Source organism: Mustela nigripes, chromosome 12 (genome assembly GCF_022355385.1).
Source record: "Mustela nigripes isolate SB6536 chromosome 12, MUSNIG.SB6536, whole genome shotgun sequence".
NCBI lineage: Eukaryota > Metazoa > Chordata > Mammalia > Carnivora > Mustelidae > Mustela > Mustela nigripes.
This window is the reverse complement of record NC_081568.1, coordinates 45,685,726-45,708,499: the sequence shown is the minus strand read 5'-3', so window position 1 is coordinate 45,708,499 and position 22,774 is coordinate 45,685,726.

The window sequence follows — 22,774 nt, the reverse complement described above, 5'->3', positions numbered from 1 at the left end:
ATATTAATGAATAGGAGCACACATAATACACTAGCTGCTACATTAAAGATTCTCAGAAAACATTTTTTAAATTATATCATGTTATCTGAACAATATGCAAACTTGTTAAGAATAATTACTCCAGGAGTACCTGGGTGGCTCAGTCAAGTATCTGTCTTCAGCTCAGGTCATGATCTCAGGATCCTGGACTTGAGCATCACATCAGAATCCCTGCTCAGTGGGGAGTCTGTTTCTCCCTCCTCTGCCTCTCTCCCTCGGCCCCACCCCCTTCCTCCTGCACTCTCTCTCTCTCAAATAAATAATAATCTTCAAAAAATAATTACTCCAGGGTGCCTGGGTGGCTCAGTGAGTTAAAGCCTCTGCCTTCAGCTCAGGTCATGATCTCAGGGTCTGGGATCAAACCCCTCATTGGGCTCTCTGCTCAGTGGGGAGCCTGCTTCTCCCTCTGTCTATGCCTGCCTCTCTGCCTACTTGTGATTTCTGTCTGTCAAATAAATAAATAAAATATTTTTTTAAAAATTACTCCATCAATTATGCTGAGTGAAATAAGTCAAGCAGAGAAAGTCAATTATCATATGATTTCAATTATTTGTGGTGCATAAGGAATAACATGTAGGACCTTAGGAGAAGGAAAGGAAAAGTGAATTGGGGGAAGTCAGAGGGGGAGACAAACCATGAAAGACTGTGGACTCTGAGAAACAAACTGAGGGTTTGGGAAGGGAGGGAGTTGGGGGATGGGTGAGCCTGGTAGTGGGTATTAAGGAGGGCACATATTATTACATGGAGCACTGGGTGTGGTGTATAAACAACAAATCTCGGGACACTGAAAAAATAAAATTAAAAAAAAAATTACTCCATCATCATCCAAGCTAATCCAAAATTTGCAGCCATGTACTGTGGGAAAAAAAATCTATTTAATATGTTGTCTTTACCTTTCTTGGAAACTACTATTTTTAAATGCCACACATTTTAGGTTGTTCATTCCAACAGAAATGATGGTAATAAAGGTATTATTTCCCTACCTTTCCTGTTATTATTCCAAAAGATTTCTAACAAATTCAGGCAGCTCATCAAGAGACACTACAAAAAGCAAATAGGAAAAATGACATCTGTGAGAGAGGTATGCTCTATTGAAAAGCTAAAGCCAAAAACTAAAGAACTTAAAATTAGACAGTGCTCTTGCCAGGCACTCAAGTGTAAATGAGACTGTTTTCATCCCACATGTCTATGCTCTTTCATTTAGATTTTATTATTTTTAGTGATTCAACTACCAATTCAGAAGAGCACTTAGAAATCAGCCAGTCTGATACCCTACCAGTTCCAATCCCTGTATTCAGAAGAAAAGAATGAGAGCCCAAAGAATCAATCAGTGAGTCAGTCAACTATCAGTTATTGTACACTTATCATTAATTGCTAGGCTCTGTGTAAGTTCTTGGGGTACCTCATGAACAAAAGAACACTAAAGAGAATCCCTGTCCTCATGGCACTGACATTCTAGTGGGGAAAGCAACAGTTGAGGCCAGTGGCAAAGGCTAGGTCCCCAACACCCAAGACTCCAAACAGCCAAAGCAATGTTGAAAAAGAAAAACAAAACTGGAGGTATCACAATCCCAGACTTCAAGTTATATTACAAAGCTGTAGTAATCAAAACAGTATGGTACTGGCACAAAAACAGACACACCGATGAATAGAATAGAATAGAAAACCCAGAAATGAAACCACAACTATATGGTCAACTAATCTTTGACAAACAAGAAAGAATATCCAATGGAAAAAACAAATGGTGTTGGGAGAACTGGACAGTTACATACAAAAGAAAGAAATGGGACCACTTCTTGCACTATACAAAAATAAACTCAAAATGGATCATCAAAGACCTAAATGTGAGATCTGAAACCATAAAATCCTAGAAGAGACCACAGGTAGCAATTTCATCAGCTGTAGAACATTTTTCTAGATATATCTCCTGAAGAAAGGGAAATAAAAGCAAAAATAAACTATTTGGACAATATCAAAATAAAAAGCTTGTACTCCCTGAAGTAAACAAACAAAACTAAAAGGCTACCTACTAAAGAGAAGATAGATATTTGCACATATCTGATAAAGGGTTAGTATCCAAAATATATAAGGAACTGATATAACTCAGAACTCATCCAAAAAAACCAAACAATCCAATTTTAAAATGAGCAGAAGACATAATCAGACATTTTTGCAAAGAAGACATACGGATGGCTAACAGACATATGAAAAGGTGCTCAACATCCCTCACCATCGAGGAAATACAATTCAAAACTACAATGAGATATTACTTTATCAATTATATATAATTATACACACACAACACACACACACACACATACATATATAAAACAACATGTATATTATATATATACATATAGTATTATTCAGCCATAAAAAAAGAATGAAATCTTAGGGGCACCTGGGTGGCTCAATCAGTTAAGCATCTGGCTTCGGCTTGGGTCATGATCCCAGGGTCCTTGGATCAAGCCCCACATCCAGCTCCCTGCTCAGCAGGAAGCCTGCTTTTCCCTTTCCCACTCCCCCTGCTTATGTTCCCTCTCTCTCTCTCTGTCAAATAAATAAAATCTTTAAAAAAAAATTTTTTTTTTTAATGAAGTCTTGCCATTTGCAACAACATGAATGGATCTAGAGAGTATAATGCTAAGCAAAATAAGTCGGTCAGAGAAAGATAAATATTATATGATTTCATACATACATATAATTTTAAGAAACAAAACAAAGAAGCAAAGGAGAGGAAAAAAGAGAGAGAGAGAGAGAGAGTTAGAGAAGGCAAACCAAGACACACTTCTAACTATAGAGAACAAACAGTTGCCAGAGCGGAGGTGGAAGGGGGTATGAGTAAATTAGGTGATGGGGACTAAAGAGTACACTTAACATGATGAGCACTCTGTAATATATAGAATTGTTGGGTCACTATATTGTACACCTGAAACTAATATAATACCATGTTAACAATGTTGGAATCAGAATTAAAAACTTAATTAAAAAAAAGTTCAGGTCACAATTCCAAGATCATATAGATACCTGTAATAAAACCCAATCTTTTGAGAGATTCCAGTGGTTTTATGTTCCTTGAAGACCTGAAACACATTTTTCCTATATCTAGGCCCTTCCTTTACAGAACTGATCATAGTGCATGACCCTAAGAAGGCAGTGGTAAATCTAATTATTAAAAATTATCATTGACAATGTAGGATAGACCACATGTTAGGTCACAAAACATGCCTTAAATTTAAGAAGATTAAAATCATACCTTTTCTGACCACGATGGAAAAAAACTAGGAATAATGGATAAATTCCTAGAAACATACAACCTACCAAGACTAAACATGAAGAAATACAAAGTCTGGACAATCCTATAAATAGTAAGGAGAATGACTCAGTAATTAAAAACCTGCCAACAAAGAAAAGTCCAGGAAAAGATGACTTTTCTTATAAACTAAACCCTTAAAGAATTCATGACAATCCTCATACTATTCTAAAAAATGGAAGACAAGGGAACTTCTAAACTCATCTTATGAGGTCAGCATTACTCTGGCACCAAAGGCAGAGATATCTCAAGGAAACTACACACTAGTATGCCTGATTAATATAAATGCAAAAAAAATCATTAACAAAATACTAACAAACTAATTCTAAAAGCACATTAAAAGGATCAAACATTATGACCAAGCGGGATTTAACCCTGGAATGCAAGGATGGTTCAACATGCAACTAACAATTAACACAATTAATTGAATAAAAAATAAAAATCACATGATCATCTTAGTAGATACAGAAAAAAATATCTGACAAAAATTAACATTCTTTCATGATTAAAAAAAAAAACAACTCTCAACTAACTAGGAATAGAAAGAAGATAACAACATAATAAAGGACATATTTGAAAAGCCCAAAGCTAACCTCATACTCAATGGTTAAGGAGTGACAGCCTTTCCTCAAAGACCAGGAACAAAGCAAGAATGCCCATGCTCACCACTTGTATTCAACATAGTATTAGGAGTCTTAGCCAAAGCAGTTTGGCAAGATATATAAACAAAAGGCACCCAAATAGGAAAGGAAGAAGTTAAACTGTCTCTTTTTGCAAAAAAACATAATCCTATATAGTAGAGAACCTAAAGATGCCATCAAAGAACTAACAGAATGAATAAACAAATTAAAGTTACAGGATACAGGGGTGCCTGGGTGGCTCAGTCATTAAATGTCTGTCTTTGGCTCGGGTCATGACAAAAGGTCAGGGTCCTTTTGTAGTCCTGAAGACTACAAAAGAAAGAAACTAAAGAAGACACAAACAAATGGAAAAACATCCAGTGTTCATGGATAGGAAGACTTAATATTAGTAATCTGTACATACTACACAAAGCAATCTACAGATTCAATGTAATCTCTACCAAAATCCCAATGGCTTTTTTTTTTAATTTATTTGACAGAGATCCCAAGTAGGCAGAGAGGTAGGCAGAGAGAGAGGAGGAAGCAGGCTCCCCGCTGAGCAGAGAGCCTGATGCAGGGTTCGATCCCAGGACCCTGGGATCATGACCTGAGCCGAAGGCAGAGGCTTAACCCACTGAGCCACCCAGGCACCCCCCCAATGGCTTTCTTCATAGTAACAGAACCAATTCTAAAATTAATATGAAACCACAAAAGACCAGGAATAGCCAAATCTATCTCAAGAAACAGAAACAAGGCTGGAGGCATCACAATTCCAGGTTTTGAAATGTATCAGAAAACTACTGTAATCAAAACAATATGGTAGTGACATAAAGACAGACATAGAGGCCAATGGAACAAAATGGAGAACCCAGATATAAACCCATGTACATGTCAAATGATCTTCAACAAGGATTCCAGTAATACATAACAGAGAAATGGTGTTAAGAAAACTGAATATCCATATGCAAAAGACAGAAATTGGACCCTTACTTTACAGCATAAACAAAAGTCAATCCAAAATGTATTAAAGACTTAAACATTAGAAGAGAAACCATAAAACTCCTGGAAGAACACACAAGGGAAAAAATTCATGACACTGGTCTTGTCACTGATTTCATGGATATGACACCAAAAGCACAGGGCAACAAATATAGACAAGACTAAAAACCTTCTGCATGTAAGGACCTATTTTATATTTTTATATTTTAGCAAGAGGCTTTCATTGAGGTTAAACAAAAACCTTGTTGTTTAAACCTTATACTGTCCCTGCTCCCCTTCCCCCAGGGGATCCACTTAAAAACAAGTTCCAGAAACCAGCTCCAGGTAACAAAGCCCAGATATAAGGGTGGGTCAGGCCAGGTGGAGACATGGATCAGTGGGAGGTGGCATACTGTCTCCCTAGCTACCAAGGAGTATGGGCCCCCGTCCTTTGGGAGCCTTTTTGGCGCCAATCCTAATCAGGGTGTAATAGACTGGTTCAAATGTCTACCAGGGTAAATTGTAACTCAATCACTGTGGAGTTTCCTGTGTGTGTTACAATCTCATTGGTCACCTGTGCATGGCCAGGCCCAACCGCATGGCCTTTGCCCTTAAAAGCTAGCCTGTGAACCAGAGAAGGGTAGCTTTCTCTTGTAAGAGGTGTGTCCGTGAACGTTCGGTTAGATTCTTGATGCTTAGCACAAAATAAAGCTTTGCTTGACCTTTGCTTTATATCCAGTCTCGCTCCTTTAATCATGGACCCATTATTGGGGCATAACACTGCACAGCAAAGGAAACAATCAAAAGAGTAGAAATCAACCTATGGACTGGGAAAAAATATTTACAAGCCATGTATGTGATAGGGAGTTCAGCTTCAAAATATATAAGGAAGGGGTACCAGTTGGCTCATTTGGCAGACCATGCAACTCTTGGTCTCAGGGTAGTGAGTTCAAGCCCCCATGTTGGGCATGAAGCCTACTTAAAAATAAATAAATAAAAATAATAAAAACAACCAGACAAAATATATATCAAATTCCTAAAACTCAATAGTAAAAAAAAAAAAAAAAACTAAGCAAACTGGGTAAGGATAAATAGACATTTCTCCAAAGAAGGCATACAAACGGCCAACAGATGTATGAAAATGTGCTCAATGTCACTTATCATTGGGAAAATGCAAATCAAAACCACAATGAGATATCATCAGCTTCCACCTGTCAGGACAGCTATTATTAGGGGCTGGGGGGGTGGTGGAGATAATAGGGTTGGTAAAAATGTGAAGAAACTGGAACCCTTGAACACTTTGTGGGAATATAAAATGGTGCAGTCACTATAGAAAATAGTATGCACTTTCCTCAAAATATTAAAATTAGAACTATCATAAGATCTAGCAATCCCACTTCTGGGTATTTATCCAGAAGAATTGAAATCAGGATCTCGAAGAGATATTAGCCTGTGTTCACTTGCAGCACTATTGATAAGAGCCAAGATACGGAAACAACTTTAACGTCCATGGACAGATGAATGGATAAAGAATATGTGTTGTATACATATAACGGCATATTTGGCCTTAAAAAGGAAGTTCTAACACACGCTCCAACATGGATGAAACTTGAAGATGTTATGCTAAGTAAAATAAGCCAGTCACTGGAAGACAAATACAGCACGAATCTACTTAGATGAAGTATCTAAGAGTCAAACTCATGGAATCCAAGAGTGGAATGATGGTTGCCAGGGGCTGGGGAAAGGGGGGGAATGGGAGAATGGGGAATTAATGCTAATCAACAAGCATAAAGTTTCAGTCAAGTAAGATAAATAAATTCTAAAAATCTGCTGTCCAACATTGTACCTATGGTCGATAATCCTGTATTACACTTTTAAAATTTTGTTAAAAGAGCAGATCTCATGTTAAGCATTTCTTACCACAATGAGAAAATGTTTTAAAGATTTTATTTATTTATTTGAGATTGAGAGCACAGGCACACTTGATCCAGGAAGGAGGGAGGGTAGAGGGAGGAGCAGAGGGTGGGGGAGAGGGACAAAGAGACTCCCCTCTGAGCTCAGAGGGGCTCCATCCCAAGACTCCTTGATCATGACCTCAGTCAAAACAAAGAGTTGGACACTTAACCGACTGAGCCACTCAGGCATCCCACAACAATAAAAATGAAAAATTAAGGAATTATTATTAATAAATACAAATAATTTTTTAAAGAAAGGAGCTTTGAAACCAGAAGGTTCAAACCCTGCTTCCTGGCTGAGGAACCTTGGGTGTGTTTCTTCAGATATTTCTTCCTCTTAGGAAAAGAGGATTCTAGGTCCCACCTCTGTGGTGTAGGGATGAGTAAGTGAGAAATTGCCAGAGAGGTCAGCAGCACATTGAAATTTCCAGGCCAAGGCTCCTCTCCCCACCTCCAGAAAATGGCAAAGCCTTCAGGAAGCACAACTTCTTCAAAGCGCCTCACAAAGCACAGATCTATCAAACCAGGGGCTCTACCGACCGGGCCGCTCAGCCTGGTCCCCACCTGGTGGAAGAGGCACTCACAATCCCATTCCAAGTCCCGGAAAGGCTTCTGGCCCACCTCTGTTCAAGTCAAACCCTGCTCTCAGCCCCTGGTGGCTCCTGCAGCTTCTCTCTCTTTTACACTCTTCCCCTGTGGCTCCGGTGTGAAAAGCTCTGGAGCCTGCTAAGACTTATTTTGCATAGGAACAAAGAAAATGCTTTTAGTTCAGACTAAAACCTCTGAAGCAACAAGCCAGGGGCTGACAGCAGCCTGACAGTCAGCAGGGCCGAGCCAGTCAATAGCCTAAGAGTATTAATAGAATGAGGAGACAATAGGAGGCACCATAACTCTCCCACACGACGGAAAATAAACAAAGTCCCAAACCAAGAGCACCACAGACTGGATGACAGAAGGTTGGAAAATGCTGCCTACAAATCAAACCCCAGACTTCGTTCTGTTTTCCAAATCATTTAGCACAGGGACATGTGCTACATTAGACCTTCTGATAGGAAAGGCACTTCCAAATAGTTCCAACAATCCGTGGGTGCTGTTTATTGTAGTTTATGACCTCTAAAAGGGAAAAGTTCCGAGCTGCTCGTTAAAAGGCACCACTTTCCAAGACCCTCATTCATTCAGCAAATATTTATACTAGACACTTACTCTGTCAGGCACCAAGCGAGTTCACGGGTAGACAGCAGCCAACAAGCAGGAAATGCGGGTTCCAGCCTCAGGGAAGTTAGATTCACGTGGCAAGGACAGAGAGAAGCCAGTGGGCGAAGAAATAAAATAAATACTAATTGCAGGAAGTTGGAGCACGGCAAAAAGGAGGGGCTGGTGCGGAGAATAATAGTAGAGTTTGAGGAAAGAGGAGGGAACATTTTAGCTGAGCCTCAAAGAACAAGAAAGAGATCCCTTTAAAGAGATGCGACATTATGTAATTCCACTTCTATAGAATATCCAAAAAGGCAAACCTATAGTTGCAGAAAGTACACTGAGGGTTGTCTAGGGCTGAGGGCGGGAAGGAGGAGAGGGTGTAAATGAACATGAGGTTTCTTTTCGGAGTGATGGGCAATGTTCTGAAATTAGACTGTGTTGGTGATTGCACAACTCTGTAAATACATTTAAATGACTGACTAGTATATTTAAAATGGGTGAAGTGGATGATATCAAATTATCTCAATAAAGCAGTAGATGGATAGGTAAAAAGATGACAGAATGAGAGAGAGAGATTGACAGAGAAAAAGATACAGAGAAGAAAGCCCAGGAAACAATCTTTTCCAAAGGCCCCCTGACCAGCCCTCACCAAGCTCTCACAGTGCTTCTGCCGGGTGGGTAAAGACTCTGATCCCTGAATTAAAGCAACTTGAGAGGAGAGAACAGAGATTCTTTTTAACTTATCTTCGGGGTTGCTTTCACTGAAACCAGAGAACATATATTAATTACCAAGAGTGTTACTTAATTTGATCCTATCTGGAGTATCACAAACTGTTCCTGATTCTTGGTTCAAATAAAAGAAGAGAGAGGGAGAGCTAAAGATGGGAAAATCATCCCAGAAGAGGGAACCACGTGAGCTAGAGTTCTCCTGCAGGCACTGAACACATATGAGGGACTGGAAGCCAGGAGAGGTAGGAGAGGAGGGAGAAGGGAATGGAGAAGCCAGGTCACACAGGGCCTCCGGGACCATGGTAAGGAGCAGGTTGCTTTCAACTCTACCAAATAGACTCACCCTATCAATCACTCAAGTTATTAATGTTTTGATGAAGAAACCAAAGGCAGGACATGGAGAAGTGATGCTTTCTTGATGTTTTATAATGTGCTGTCCCACACTTTCCCCCGCTTGCTCTGTCATACAACTTACTCAGAGAAACTGGGTTTATTGACTCCAGTTATCAGTTGAAGAAACTGACACACAACTGATAAGTTAAATTGACTTGCCCAAGTTGACACAGCTATTAACATGGGACCTAGGAATTACCTTTATTTTATGAACAATTTCTCCCCACTTGCCAAACATCTGGTTTACCAGATAACCAATCTGAATTAGTCCTCTATCACAGCAGAACAAATCTCCATAAAATTCAGTAGCTTAAAACAACCCTTAATATTGCTCAGAAATCTGTGGGACAGCTGGTCAACTCCGCTAACCTAGAGCAGACTCAGCGATCTTCCCTGGGCTATCTCATGTGCCTGCTGCCACCTCTCTGGTCAGCTGGGATCCAGCTGGTCTGGGATGACTTCACTCACATATCAAGCAATAGGCTGACCAGCAGCTGGGACAACAGAAGTGACTGGGTCACCTATCTTTGATCATGCAATAGGCTAGCTGAAGTTTTCTACCTGGCAACACTGAGGCTCCAAGAGAGTAGGTGGAACCACACCAAGCTTCCTGAGGCATAGGCTTAGAACTGGCACCATCCTCTGTAGTGCACTCTACTGGCCAAGGCCAGTGACAAGAACAGTCCAGAATCAAGGAGAAGGGGAATCTATTCTATCTTATGAAAGGAAAAGGTACAAAGATACATTGCAAGGCCATGAATAGAAGAGTAAAGGACTATTGCCTCTTTTGTAATCTACTAGAATCTCTTTCCCACCAATAGCAAGAGATAAATTTTCCCAAAAGTATTAATGACCAGGAATTATTCCCAGAGTCCCACTGTTTCCTCTGGTCACTGCCAGGTACCCACAGACACTTCTGGTTCTAAGGAAGAGAGAAAAGGATTATTATTTCTGTTCATCAGTTTTCCTTCCCCTCCCCACAACTGTTTCTTAGAGAATCTTTTGCAGAGCCTCTGACCCAACCCCCCGCCTTTCTGACCATAGCTGACCAACTGGACCAAAGACATTGGATTGGTTTCCTGAGCCTGCCATAATGAAGTGCCACAGCTGGATGGATGATGACAATAGAAACTTATTCTCTCATAGTTCTGGAAGCTAGAAGTCTGAATTCAAGGTTGACACTGGGTTGGTTCCTATTGGAAACCTGAGGAGAAAAATGTTCTATTCTTCTTGTCAGCTTCTGGCGGCTCCTGGCAATGTTTGGCATCTCTTGGCTAGTGGCAGCATAACTCCAGTGTTAGCCTCTGTCCTTACAAGGCATTCTCCCATGTGTCTGTGTCTCCTCTGCTTCATCTTCTTATAAAGACCACAGTCATTAGATTAGGGTCACGTTAATGAATTACATCTGCAAAGATACTATTTCCAAATAAGGTCACATTCTGTGGTTCCAAGCAGACGTGCATTTTGAGGGGCACCATTCAACCCAGTACAGGGCTTCTCTATCCCAGATATTTAGAAACAAGAGTTGGAAATACCTACTTGCTTTTGCTGATTCTTGAACCAAAAGGACAGGTATGGAGCTAGAATGGCCATTTTCTACTATATATATAAAAGCAGGAGTCAGTCTGTAGAGAGAAAAAGAATGAAGCAGATCTTGAGAGAGAAATGGAGACATCAAACTACACAGAGCATGCTGAGACAGACAGACAGACAAAGAAAGACCAAAACACTCTGCCTTGGTTGCTGAGGGTTTTCAGAGCCCTGGCTCAGTCCTTTTTGGGACCAGATCCACATCCTGCCCTTGAATTCCAAGAGATACCTCTATACCCTTGCAATAACCTTTCCTCCTTGGTGTAAGTTAGTTTGAATGGATTCTGCTTACTGCAACCAAAAGACTTCCATAAAGCCAGAGAGGACTTAATTACCTCACCAAGATGCTTCTTGAGGCTGGCCTGACCAGGGCTGCAACAGGAAGGTGTCAGTCAGGAGGGAAGTCTTGCCCTACATGTTGCTGCTGTATCCATTCAGCACCTGGAGGGTAGGTTCCCAGGCCAGCCCACAAAATCCTCTTTAATCTTGCAAGGCTATTAGCTTGCTAACTCAGTGGCAGAACAAATAGATAAGTAGGAAAATGTATACAACCACATAGAAATAAGTCAAATGAGGCATGTGTCCCTCCCCTTTTCAAACCAACCTTTGTGTTTTGCTTTGTTTTTCAATTTTCCAAGTAACAAAGAAACAGAGACTGGCCAAAATGTTTTCAATCTCTTTTTAATCTCAAGTAACTGCAGTGCTTACTAATGTCATCATCTGTAAAGGATATTTTGGCCAGGCAGTATCTTATGAACATGTTATAAGTCTGTCTCCTTCAAGGAAGAAGCCAGAACTCTCACTTTTCCAGTCTCCATTGTGCTCAAGAAATCATGTGACCTAGCTCTGCTGATCAGACACATGAAAGTCTTCAATTTGGAAATGAACCACATGAGGAAGCAAGCTCTACTCCAAACCTAGGTTCTAATGGAGTGAAGTAATGAAAGTATCTAGATCAGGGAGCAAGAGTAGCGCAACTTCTGGGGGCCAGTCTCAAACATTATCGGTGAAAGCACTGGTATTTAGGCCGAGCCCCGGTGCTGTCCTCATGGAAGTGCCTCCACAGTGTGATCTGGGCTTTGTTTCTGAATGAATAGCCAGCCTCAAGCTTCATCTCTAGACTTCCCTGGGATTCTGTGAGCCTCCTACATCCTTTAACGAATTTTCTTGAATAAATTAGCAATGTGGATTCAGTTGCTTGCAACTAAATATTCTGACTGAGACATGATATTTCTGGCATTGTTCCAACCTCTGCCTGAAGGTGGGATTCTTCATCCATCTAGACTATTCTGAGCACCTGTGCTGGCTTGTCTCACATAGCCACAGATGCAAGTGACAGGACTGTTCTGACCCCCTTCATTGTCTGCCTTTTGAAAGCAATTTAGAAGCCTTGGTGGCATCTGCAATCAAAGCGGAAAGGCATGTTTTTCATGATGTTATAAAGGCATAAATGCAAATAAGCATGATTTCTAGATAATAGAGCTTTAAAAATGGTTTTTCAGCAAACATGTCGTCTAGCCTCTGATGTACAAAATGCAGCCCATCCTTTATGAGAGGCACCAAAACCTTAGTGTCGCTTGCTTGACCACAGTAGTCATAGTCATTAAAATTCATCTGTTCTCAGTGGAAGAAAAATTTTCACATTCCAGTGACAGATATCTCAGGTGCCATAAAGAGTGTCTTTCTGGGGCTTTTCCACAGTTTCATCCACTTGTATACACAAAGTAGGTACATCTTTTCTCTGTGCATTTTACATATCTGATCATGCCACTCCACTGAGTAAAACTTAAGTTATTCTGTACTGACTTTGGAAAAGAGTCCAAATTCCTCAGCATGATTTATGAGATCACCAATGCCTGTCTCTCCATCCCAAGCCTTGCTATGCTTTGAAACTCTACTCCTTGCCTCTAGCATTCCATTTACAGCAATACTCCCCTATTTATGGTTCATTCACTGAGTGGACGATATTGTTCCTTACTTCTGTAGCTTGATTCACACTGCTCCATCTGTCCGGCATCACCTTCTGAGCTTTGTCCAAATGATAAACAGTTATCCTTTTACCAACACACCAACACCAATGTCAACTAACTCTAGAGTATCTGCATAATAACATATGGATTTTGTTTTAATCAAAACTCTTCCATGTGCAAATAACAAATCAAACTGGCTTTAAAAGAGCAAACAATTTAAACAGACACTTTACAAAGGATTTACAAATGGCCAATAAGTACATGAAAACGTGCTTCATATCATTCGTCATAAGAGAAATATACATTAAAACCACAATGAGTTATCATTCCACATCTATTAGAATGGTTAAAATTACAACAGCGGACAACAACTAATGTTGGCGAAGATACGAACAACTGGAATGCTCCTACATTGTTGGTGGGAGTGTATAATCGTACATGTACTTTGGAGGACTGATTGCCCGTTTCTTTTAAAATTAAACATACATCTAACCAACGCCCAGCAATTCCATCCCTGAGAATTTAGTCATGAGAAATGAAAACATAAAAAGACTCCATAAAGAGACTCATACAAATATATTCATAGTAGCTTTATTCATTATGGTGTAAAATGGAAATAATTCAAATACCTAACAAGAGGACAATGATAATCAAACTGTTATACAGTCATACAATTGACTACTACTCAGCCAGTTAAAGGAAGCAACTACTAATATATGCAATATGTGCAGAGCAAAAAACACTACACCAAAAAAGTAAAAATTGTGTAATTCTATAAACATGAAATTTTAGATCAGAAAAAAATCACCTATGGTGATAGAAATCAGAAAGTGTTTGTTAAGGGAGGAGACCGGGGGAGACTAGCTGAAAAAGGACACAAGGGATGCCCTTCTGGAGAGATAGAAATGTTCTTTTTTTTTTTTTTAAGATTTTATTTATTTATTTGATGGGGGAGGGGACACAAGCAGAGGAAGTAGAGAGGGAGAAGAAGGCCCCCCACCCAGCAGGGAGCCCAACGCGGTGTTCAATTTCAGGACCCTGGGATCATGACCAGAGCCAAAGGCAGATGCTTCATGACTGAGCCACCCAGGCGTCCCTGATAGAAATGTTCTATGTTCTGTTTTGGATGGTGGTTGCTCGAGTTATTTATTTGTGGCAACTCATCAATTTGAATACTTAATATGCTCATTTTTTAAAGTATACTCAATTCCAAATAATCTGGCTTCAAAAATGGATCCTCTCCCTAGATCCATACATGTACATATACACAACATTCTTCCTGTAATTTTAGCACATCCCCGGACTCAGAAGTTCACATAATCCAGAAATGATTCCTAGACTAAATGACTTCTAAGGGCTTGCCAATAGCTCATATTCTCTGAACTCTTTGAAGAAAAAAAAATGTGTCTGGGATCACAATGCAATCACAAACTCAACAGGGAAAAATGAGTCCCTCAAATTCCATTGATTCAAGTTTCACCTGCAGCATATATCAAGAAACAGAAACACTGACACACATCTTTCTTGGAAGTTACCTGCAGAAGTCAGTTTCTTTATTATGGCCCCATGAAGTAAAGGTAGAATCTAGGAACTCATTGTAAAGAGCAGCATGGATTAGGGATGACTGCAAGCAACAACAGATACGTCCTAAGACAGAAGGCCTGGTCTGGAGCCTTGGCTATACCACTAAGCAAGCTAAAGAACCCTAGAAAGAATTTTGGCCTACTGTCTCATGTTGAAGATGAGCACATAGAGTCTCAGAGAAGGGGAAAGACTGGCTCAAGTTCAAACAGCAAATGGCAGAGCCTGGATAGAACTCTGTCTTACCAAACCCAACTGTTATGAACCCAGTTGTTTTGTTTGCCCCGTGTTTATTTTCTAGGATTTCTTCTTCATCCATTTATGAGCCGGGCTATGGTAGAAGCTGCTATAGTCCTTCAAAGTAACCTATCATACCTGGCCTCCAGTTCACGGATTTAGAAGTGGGCATCTAACTCAGGTTTTGTCAATTTGTCATCTCCAAAGGAGAAAGACAGAGAGGGGAAAAGAGAAAGGGAGAGGAAGGGAAGAGAGAGTAGGGGGAGAGGGAAGAGAAGGAAGAGGAAAAAAGAAAAATCCCATCTGCTATCAGATGCTTCTACTATTCATATAAACTTAGATGCTATTGACAATAGCCATTGTCTGCCCCATGGACTGGAAAATACATAAATCAGAGGTACCCTAGGACTAGAGTTGCTAATCAGCCTCTAGATTATTTCTACAGAGTTTCTGGGAGTTCATAGATAGTCAAGGAAGTGATTAGTCCAGAAAACAAAAAAGTTAATTCTACTGGTGGGAACTAAGTACCGACATGTGAACTAAAAACAGAATTCTATCTCTGAAGTTGAGATTCCTTATTCCAAGGAAAGGATATGTGAAAGGCATGGCTGTCTATCATACAGTTATTTATAGTGTTGGCAAAAGGTAAAAATTACCTGTAAGAGAAACAAAAGCAAAAATGAACTATTGGGACTTCTTCAGGATAAAAACTCCTGCACAGCAAAGGAACCAGTCAACAAAACTAAAAAGCAATCTACAGAATATGAGAAGATATTTGCAAATGACTTATCAGATAAAGGGCTAGTATCCAAAATTAATAAAGAACTTATCAAACTTAGCCTCCAAAAAACAAAAAACCCAGTCAAGAAGTGAACAGAAGAAATGAACAGATATTTCTCCAAAGAAGACATCCAAATAGCCAACAGACACATGAAAAAATGCTCAACATCTCTTAACATCAGAAATACAAATCAAAATGACAATGGGATACCATTTCACACCAGTCAGAATGGCTAAAATTAACAACTCAGGAAACAACAGATATTGGTGAGGATGCAAAGAAATGGGAACCCTCTTACATTGTTGATAGTATGCAAATTGGTGCAGCTACTCTGGAAAACAGTATGGAGTTTCCTCAAGAAGTTAAAAATAGAACCACCCTATGACCCAGCAATTGCACTACTAGGTATTTACCCAAAGGATACAAACAGTGATTTGAAGGGGCACTTGCACCACATTGTTTATAGCAGCAATGCCCACAATAGCCCAGATATGGGAAGAGCCCAGATGTCCACTGACAGATGAATGGATGAAGAAGAGGTGGTATATGGAGGGCATGTATTGCATGGAGCACTGGGTGTGGTGCACAATGAACTCTGGAACACTGAAAAGAAAAAAAAAAAAAAATTTTAAAAAAAAAAAAAAAAAAAAAAAAGACCTTATGGTCCAGTGGGGGATATGTAATAATAAGAAAAAAACATACATGCAAATATTAAAAAAAAAAAAAAGAGGTGGTATAGGGGCGCTTGGATGACTCAATAGGTTAAGCCTCTGCCCTTGGCTCGTCATGATCCCAGGGTCCTGGGATTGAGCCCCGCATCGAATCGGGCTCTCTGCTCAGCAGGGAGCCTGCTTCCTCCTCTCTCTGCCTGACTCTCTGCCTACTTGTAATCCCTGTCTGTCAAATAAATAAATAAAATATTAAAAAAGAAAGAAAGAACTAGGTCATTCAGAGAAAGACAAATATTGTATGATATTAAATTAAATTAAATACAATTAAATACAGTTAAATTCAATACACTAAATATCAGATTTCTTAAAAAGGAAAAGAGACTTATTTATTGGCATTGTAGACAAATCAGCTCCATGATCTGTAAGTGCTCCACTCTTGGTCCTGCCTGGGCAAGATGTTTCCAAGATGCTGAGTATCACCCTCGAGCTTATATGGCCAGCAGGGGTTGTTACTTACCCTTCATGACTCCAATTTGTCTTGCTGATGGGTTCCTGCCAAAGATGCTTGTTTGGGGAAACCAAAGTGGTAACGGTGGCCTTGATGTGCCATCCGATCAAATGGATGTGACCAAGAGCACCCAGCCTATCACCTGGGCTTGGTCTTGTCTTAGTACCCACCTCGCTCCTAATATCACTGGTCTCCATCTCACTAAACTGTCTCCAGAGAGGCAAGGGCAGAGTTTTCATTGGTTATTTACTCATAAACAGAGGTAATAGTCAAAATATCTAACAACCAGATGGGCACATCCATTATCTAATCAGAAGAGACACGGACTGCAGCTCTAGAGTAGTGTTATGGAGGTCTTTCTTGTGCTTGCCATCAACCTTTTAGTTGTTTGAGTATGGGAAGGACCTGAGCTTTGAGGAGGACCAGGACAGCAGGAATCCTGGGAAGGGATCACTTGGGTCTCAAAGCAGCATCTATTACCAACTGTAGGGATTCAATTTAATATTTTAATAATCACTGCGTCATACCAGGGTACCATACCACCCAGAGACCTGGGCAGGAGGATCCCTGTTCTGGTCCCCACATTTTAGAAGGCCTCATGTGTCACAAGAAATATACTCATTAAAGAACACATGAACACCTTTGTCCATATTCAACACTAGGAAGCGTGGCCCACTCTCTCCCTAAACACCTGCTCTCAAGACCAATACCATTCAGGCCCCAGGGAAGCAGTTCCATCACCTCTTGCCCTACATCCTTGAACAAAAGATGACTGAGTCTGAGTGTTTATGGCTTGTGACTCTGCTGACATCAAAGACAGACAGGAATTTAGAGCGCAAGGGGGATTTGCCCAGAGGGAGGGCTTGGATTAGAGAAAGACAAATGAATTACTTTGTCAAATTTTTCCACAAAGATATGGATTCTTGAATAATGAAGTATCATTTCCCCATAGTCATGAGCGTCCATTTTTTTTGCTTTTCTTTGTGTTACACTATATTATTCCAGAATATTCACACATTAGCATGGTATTCAAAACAGTCAAGCACATGATAATCACAGAATATTTGTCACATTAAACAATGTATCCATATGTACTACCATGAAAAGATGGCCAGAATATATTAAGTTTAAAAGTATGGTGCAGAACATTAAGTACATTATCTTCTCATTTGTGGCGGGGGTGGGAGAGGGTTAAGTTCATTTACATAGAGATATATATACATTCGTACAGTCTTAGCCAATTTCTGGATTTTCGGGCTGGAATTCTTTCTTTCTGGAAGTCCAGTGAGTGGAGATCTTACTCTTTTTCATGCTCTTCTGAAGGGTTTGAATGTTGTCCACTGCTCATAGATTACTTTTTCAATTTAAGAAACTAGTATTTAATAAACAAGAAATTCCCTTATACATGAAATTAATTTCTTTTAGTTGTTGATCTCGATTTTCAAACTTTTCTATGTTGAACATGCATTATTGGTATATCCTCATTAATTCACTTCTAGTGAATTCGAAAAGTAATGAAGATTGCAGTCACTTCCCCTAACTAATTAGCCCAGTGTACTTCCACAGGATTTCTGCCCCCACAGCTGAGACTGTGTGGTTTCTGGTTATGTTGAGAAGTGAAGCTACTGTGCAGAGAGAGAGAGAGAGTGTGTGTATGTGTGTGTGTGTGAGACAGACAGACGGATAAAGACAGAGCTGTTGCATTTCCCCTGGATGGGTAAACCCAGGAAAGCAGCAAAGATAACAGCCTGAGAAGAGTGTTTCCCTCCTGATGAGTATCAGGAGAATCTTCTGGTATCATCCTTCTCTGGAAATCATCAGTCCCAGGCCACTGGGACAGCGTGGAGATGGCTAACAGGACGGAGGGAGAGCAAGGTCGCAGCCCGGGCAGCCCACATGAGGTTCCCATCAGCCCTTTGGACTACAGAGGTCTTTCACGAAGTCACCAGCCTGCTCACCCTCCCAGGGTCTCTGCTCCCGGCTCATCTCAGTGCAGGCTGCTGGCACTGGGGCTTTGTGAGCAAGTTGTCCAAAACTCTGAAACCAAAGCAAGGAGGTTGCCGTGGTCCTGAGCTTTGTACCTACAGTTCCAAATGCCTCAGCCTTCTCTTTAAAAAAGAAAAAAAGCTTATTAGCTCCATTTCATTTCATCTCATTCTAGAATCCACTACTTCATTTGGGGAAACAGGACTCTTTTGATCTCTGATTGCCTAGGCATTCATAATTGATAATCTGCCTCGGGGAAAAAAAAAAAATGTCACCATTAGCTGTTCCATTTGATATGCCCCAGAGCTTCAATTACAGAAGCCCCGCTAGTTGAAGAGAACTTTATTCCAATGAGATAAATCAATAAGGGATGAGAGAGGTGGTGGGGAAGAGCAAGAGAGAGAAAGAGAGAAAGAGAAATGGAGACAGAGGCTAGAGGCCAGGCAGCAGGCACAGAGAGAGGGGTAGAAACAGAGAGAGAGAGGATGCATTCTTCAAACCGCCAACAGCCAAAGCATCACCCAGGAAGGTTTTTAGCGCAGTCCTGGTTGATTTCTAAACTTGGGCTTGGTAAGATTCCCCTGGCACCACCCCCAGATGAAAAGAGGAAACAGTGCTCCCTTTTCCTGACAGTGACCTTTCCAACATGCATATTCATTATCTTAAAGGCCTCAGCATCCGGCAACCTTCAGAGTGAACAGTGGGCGGTGAGGGGGGGCGGGGGTGGCGCGCGAGGGGGAATCACCGCATGCCTCAGGAGGCTTAAGATATGAAAGTCTCTGTATAACGCAGATGAGATTGGGGGAAAGGAGGAAGGTAGTTCTTACAGTGTGGAAGAGAAACCTGGGAACAAGTTCAAAGGCAATACGCTTTACTACCGAGAACTTTGAAGTAAAAAGCTCTTCTTAAAAGAATGCTCTGTTACTGTGTCATTTATATGTGTCTTGGGTGCAATTTCACTACCCAAGAAATATGTGTATGGTGTTCAATAATGTCAGTTCTGGCGGCAGTAGAATGCTTAAGATATCTTTTCTGCTATATTCTATTGTAACACAAAACACTATACACACACACACACACACACACACACACTCACATCCAGTGATCTCACCCCCAAGATAGTTTCATATGCATCAAAATCCCCAACAAGGTGATTGCCCACACCAAATTTTGTGTATAGAGGCTCCGTAGGGGAGAAAGTGGGGAAGAAAGACAGCTCGCAGTTCCCTGCTCCAGCATCTACTTAATTCTTATCAATTTGCTTTGAAAAGCCTGACATAAGCACTTTTGAGCCCTAAACGGGGGTGACTATAGCTCTCTTCAGAAAATTTGATCAGCAAGCTACTTGCTGAAATCAAAGTCCAAATCACTTAATCATGAGAAACATGTTTTCAAATAATGATACCACCTGGAAATTGTACAACATTTTACATTTTCAAAGCACCTCCCTCTGCATGATCCCCCAGTGCTGGCAGCCTGGCAGAACCAGGAGGAGCCGGGAGGAGCCCAGGAGAGGCAGTGCTGTGCCCCAAGCTGCACACACATGGGAAGTGATGTCCCAAGCCTTCTCTGTGGCTGAGTCAGGGACAAAGCCCCAGCTCCAGGGATCTTTCTACAATGCCTGGAAAACCTTCCCCATTACTGAGCCTCAGTTTTTAAATGACCTTCTTTTGCTGTAATGACACTCACTCACTATCTCCCCTTTCAGGGCCTTTGCTATTCCCTCTGCCCAGAATGCTCTTACACTATTCAAGACTAACTTTTTTTTTTTTTTTTTTTTTTAGATTTTATTTATTTGACAGAGAGAGAGAGAAAGAGCACAAGCAGGGGAAGCAACAGGCAGAGGGAGAGAGAGAAGCAGGCCTCCACTGAGCAGGGACCCCCGATGTAGGTCTCAATCCCAGGACCCATGGATCACGACCCTAACCAACTGACCCAGACAACCAAGCCGACCAGGTGCCCCTCTTTTTCACTATTCACATCTTGGCTTATGTGTTCCCTCCTTGGAGAGGTCTTCCTCAACTACCCTTTCTAGGAGACAAGTTTTCACTATCACATCCCTTTTCTGTCTACACAGAAGTTAGCAATTTATGAAATTATTTTCTATACTGATGACCTTATTAATCCTCTGCTCCCCAAAGAGCCATGAGGACAGGAACCTTGTGTATCTTGTTCACCATCGTATCCCATGTGTTTATTTTCTGAATGACTAAACAATTTCATTAATTCTCATAAACAACCTTGTAAAACAGACAGGAAAGCATTATGATTCCCATTTTACAAATGAAGAAACTGAGGTCCAGAGTGGCTAAGTAATTTGCCCAAGATCACACAGCTAGAAAGTGACAGAGCTGGGAGAAGAACCTGGGTCTCTGACATCAAGTCCAATGCTGCCTGCGCTATAGAGTTCTTTTTGCCCCCAAAGTTTGGGGAATGAGAAATTCTTATTAATCAAGAATTACTGGGGCACCTGGGTGGCTCAGTGGGTTAAAGCCTCTGTCTTCTTCAGCTCAGGTCATGATCCCAGGGTCCTGGGATGGAGCCCCGCACCAGGCTCTCTGCTCAGCGGGGAGCCTGCTTCCTCCTCTCTCTCTGCCTACTTGTGATCTCTGCCTGTAAATAAATAAATAAAATCTTAAAAAAAAAAAAAAAGAATTACTTCATATTCCTTCATTCACTTAAGAAGAAATTTTGAACATTTGCTAAGTCCAAGAAGCATATTAAATATTATGGGAGATAAAAAGATATAGACCAAGATATGCCTCCCTATCCTTCCTATCCTCCCTACCACCTTCTAGGAACTTCTAGGGAAGTTCAAAGAAGCATCCAAATATCAATAAAATAAAATAGAAGGTCTTCACTACTGTTATGAACTGTGTCCCCCCCCACCCCAAATTCATATGTGGAAGCCCGAACACCCAGCACTTCAGAATATAACCTTATTGGGAGATGGGGAGTAATGGAGTAATGAAGTTAAAATGAGGCCATTATGGTGGGCCCCAATGCCACAGCACTGGTGTCCTATAGAGGACTGGTGTCCCTACCAGGGACGCCTGGGTACAGAGAAAGGGCCAGCTGGGGACACTGCCAGATGGAGGACATCTGCAAGCCAAGGAGAAGGTCCTCGGGAGAATTGTGGTATTTTGTTACAGCAATACCAGCTGACCATTACAAATGCCTTAGTGGAGATGAAGACAAAGCTCAGAGGCCTGTGAGAACAGCCAGCTAAGAAGTTCTAGTAGCTGGCAGACATTCGCTGGTTTGTGGTGCCATCACTGCCATCTCTGCCTCATGGCCCTCTTCTTGCTGTGTCTCTGCATCTCCGTGTGGCTTTCTATGCTCTGTGTCTTACTCTGTTCTCCTCACTAGGACAGCAGTCACTTAGGGTTCACAGCCTACTCTGTTCCCCTATGACCTCATCATAACTGGATGAATTACATCTACAACAAAACTACAACCGAAAAAGCATCGCCTTCTGAGCTAGGATGGTCAGGACTTCAGCGTGTCTTCTGGGAGAACATATTTCAACCCATGACAAGTGGTTGGCTCAATCTTACCAAAAAAGACTTCTTTCTAGAACTTTTCCTGGGAATAATAAGAAAGATCAACCTTATCCTGACAAGGTTTGAAGTAAAAATTATGTAAGACTAGAGCTGTCAGGGCCTGTCATTGTTGGAGAGGGACTGGGAAAAAGCAGGGCATAAGGAAAGAGCAATGGAATAAGTCCTCATGACATTCTCTGAGCCCCTGGATCCAACCATACCTGATGTCCATCTCTCTAGTTATGCAAATAATCTATTATATACATATTATCTGTTAATTCTCTCTGTTCATTGATCCAATATAATTGGATCACTTAAAACCAATAGCCCTAACTAACAGAGAAAATAGAACCAATAAGATCTGACAGGCATATGACAGCACTAAGGAGAAAGCCAAAGCTACCTCCAAACCTGAGTTATGGGGAAGAAATAGAGATGAAGATAGAAAAAAGAAAGTCTATAGGGAAAGTGGGTTTTGGAGGGAAAATAATGAAGCTAGTTTTGGATTTCATGAGCTTCAGATTCAGGGATAGATGGGGCTATATTCTCTGGGATAGAAAACATAAGATCAGGAGCCAGGAGAGAAACATTGTTACCTGTCTTAAGTATGATTTGTGCTAACACAGAGGGATGAGTTAGGGTTCAGGGCAGGAAATAGAGATCATTCTAGGCATGTCAGGAAGA